This window comes from Piliocolobus tephrosceles, chromosome 4, assembly GCF_002776525.5.
Source record: "Piliocolobus tephrosceles isolate RC106 chromosome 4, ASM277652v3, whole genome shotgun sequence".
Lineage (NCBI taxonomy): Eukaryota > Metazoa > Chordata > Mammalia > Primates > Cercopithecidae > Piliocolobus > Piliocolobus tephrosceles.
The window spans coordinates 65,822,324-65,825,907 of record NC_045437.1 but is presented as its reverse complement, the minus strand read 5'-3'; positions in this window follow the sequence as shown (position 1 = coordinate 65,825,907).

The following is a 3,584-nucleotide window of genomic DNA, read 5'->3' as shown; positions in this document are numbered from 1 at the left end:
GGGGCCTATCATGGGGAGGGGGGAGGGGGGAGGGATTGCATTGGGAGTTATACCTGATATAAATGACGAATTGATGGGTGCTGACTAGTTGATGGGTGCAGCACACCAACATGGCACAAGTATACATATGTAACAAACCTGCACGTTATGCACATGTACCCTAGAACTTAAAGTATAATAATAACAAAAAATAAATAAATTAATTTTTAAAAATCCAATAGAAATCTTGGCATGAAAGAATTCAATTAATGAAATAAAAAATACAATTGAGAGATTTGACAGCAGACTAGATCAAACAGAAAGAATCTATGCACTTGAAGACAGGTCTTTTGAAATAGTCAGAAGAGACAAAAAAAATAAGAAAGAGTGAAAACAGCCTATCAGATGTATATGATATTATTAAACTTCCACCATCCACATTATGGGAGTTTCAGAAGGAAAAGGAACAAAAAAGGAGACAGGAAGTTTATGGAATAAAATAACGGCTGAAAACTTCCCAAATCTTTGCAAATATCTGGACATTTAATTCCATGAAGCTCAAAAGTTCCCAAAAAGACTGAACTCAAAGAAGTCTTCCCCAACGCACATTATACTCAAAGTGTCAAAAGTCAAAGAGAATTTTAAAAGCAGCAAGAGAATAGTGTCAAATCACATGTAAGGGAGTCTCCATTAGACTCCCAGTGGATTTCTCAGCCAAAACCTGTGGGCCAGGAGAGAACTGAATGATACATTCAAAGTAGTAAATTAAAAAGACAAACAAACAAACAAAAACCCTGCTAGCCAAGAATAGTATACGTAGCAATGATGTCCTTTAGAAATGAAGGATAGTCTTTCACAAACAAGAAAAAGCTGAGGGAATTCATTACCACTAGACCTGCCTTACAAGAAATGCTTAATGGAGTTCTTCAAGTGGAAATGAAAAGATAATTACTATCATGAATACATATGAAAGTGTAAAGTTCACTAATATTGATAAATACATAGTCAAATCCAGAATATTACAATACTATAATGGTGGTGTGTAAATCATACATAACTTTAGTATGAAAGTCAAAATGGTCAAACATGACTAAAGTTAAAATAATTTGTCAAAAGAATACACAATATAAAAAGACGTAACTTGTGACATCAAAAGACCACAAGAGAGGACGAAAGGAATAAAAGAGCTACAAAACAACCAGTAACAGTGATATAGTTTAAATATATGCCCCTTCCAAGTCTCACGTTGAATTGTAATTCCCAGTGTTGGAGGTGGGATGGCTTGGTGCTGTCCTTGCAGTATTGAGTTCTCATGAGATCTGGTCCTTCTAAAGTGTGGCATCTTGTCTCCCCAACTCTCTCTCTCTTGCTTTCAACATGTGACATGCTCACTCCTGCTTCTCCGTCTGCCATGAGTAAAATCTCCCTATGGCCTCCTCAGAAGCTGAACAGATGCCAACCCCATGCTTCCTGTACAGCCTGCAGAACTGTGAGACAATTAAACCTCTTTTCTTTATAAATTACCTAGTCTCTAATGTTTCTTTATGGCAATGCAAGAATGAACTAATACAAATAGGAAGTTGTTACTTATCAATAATAACCTTGAATGTAAATGGATTAAATCCTCCAATCAAAAGATATAAAGTAATTAAATGGATTAAAACGAAAACAGTATCCAACTATATGCTCTCTACAAGAGACCCACATACGCTTTAAGGACACACATAAGCTGAAAGTGAAAGGACAGAAGAAGATATTCCATGCAAATAGTAACCAAAAGAGAACAGAGGTGGCTATACTTATATGTGATAAAATGGACTTCAAATAAAAAAGTCATGAGAAAAAGTCATTATTTAAAGATAAAGGGATCAGATAATGAAGTGGAAAAGCCATTACAGCCATTATAAATATATATGCACCCAACACTGGAGCACCTAAGTACATAAAGCAAATATTAATGGACTTGAAGGGAGAAATAGGTAGCACACAATAGTAGGAGGTTTCAATACCCCACTTTCAACAATTGATAGATAAGCCAAATAGAAAATTAATAAGGAAATACTGGATTTGAATTGTACTTTTGGCCAAATGGGTCTAATAGACATATACAGAACTTGTAGAATATGCATTTTCTTTCTCTAGCGACATGGAACATTTGACAGGATAGAGCATATGTTAAGCCACAATGCAGTCCTCACAAATTTAAAATTAAAATTATGTCTAGTATTTCAGACAACAATGTTATGTAACTAAAAATTAATAACAAGAGGAATCTTGGAAAATTCACAAATAAGTGGATATTAAGCAAGATGCTCCTGAAAAAGCAATGAGAAAAAAAATCAAAACAAAAATTTTAAGGTATATTGAGACAAACAACAATGGAAACACAAAATACCAAAACCTATGGAATATAACAAAACCAGTTCTATGGCAATAAAAATTTGCATTAAAATATATAGCAATAAACGCCCAAAGAAGAGAGATCCCAAAAGGTCTAACATTACACCTCAAGAAACTAGAAAAAGGTTAAACCCAAATTTAGAAGGAAGAAAATAATAAAAATCAGAACAGAAATAAGTCAAATAGAGAACAGAAAAGCCATAGAAAGAATAAAACAGCTTGTTTTTTGAAAAAGCTGACAAACCCTTAGCTAGTCTAAGAAAATCAGAGAGAAGATGCACATAAAATAAAAAATAACATTATGACAGATGCCTCAGAAACAAAAAGGATCATAAGAAACTATTATGAACAATTATTTGCAAACAAATTGGATTACCTAGAAGAAATGGATAAACCCCTAGAAAAATACAACTTACTGAGATTGACACAGGAAGAAATAGCCTCAACAGACCAATAAAAAAGTAATTAAATAAGTCATCAAAAACTTCCCAACAGCTGGGCATGGTGGCTTACACCTGTAATCCCAACACTTTGGGAGGCTGAGGCGGGTAGCTCACTTGAGGTCAGGAGTTCGAGTCCAATCTGGCCAACATGGTGAAATGCTGTCTCTACCAAAGTATAAAAATTAGCCAGGAGTGGTGGTGCACACCTGTAATCCCAGCTACTCAGGAGGCTGTGGCAGGAGAATCGCTTGAACCCAAGAGGTGGAGGTTGCAGTGAGCTAAGATCATGCCATTGCACTCCAGCCTGGGCAACAAGAGTGAGACTCCATCTCAAAACAAAACAAAACAAAACAAACAACAACAACAACAAATCCTCCCAACAAAGAAAAGCAAAGTACCAAGTGACTTTACATCTAAATTGTACCCAACCTTCAAGGAAAAGTTAATGTCAATACTTTTAAAGCTCTTCCAATAAAAAGAGCAAGAGGAAATACTTCCAAACCCTTTTATTGACATACATGAAATCACATTATGACACATCACATTAACAGAATGAAAGATAAAAACACACATGATCATCTTAATTAATTCAGATACACAGGATGAAGTAGTCTAGAGACCTAATGTACAACATGAGGACTACAGGTAACAAACTATAGGTAATAAAGTTTTACTGTATATGGGATTAATGTTAAATGGCATTTTAAGCTGTTCTTGCCACAAAAGCAAACCCCAAATAGTCTAACTATATGAGGTGAAAGA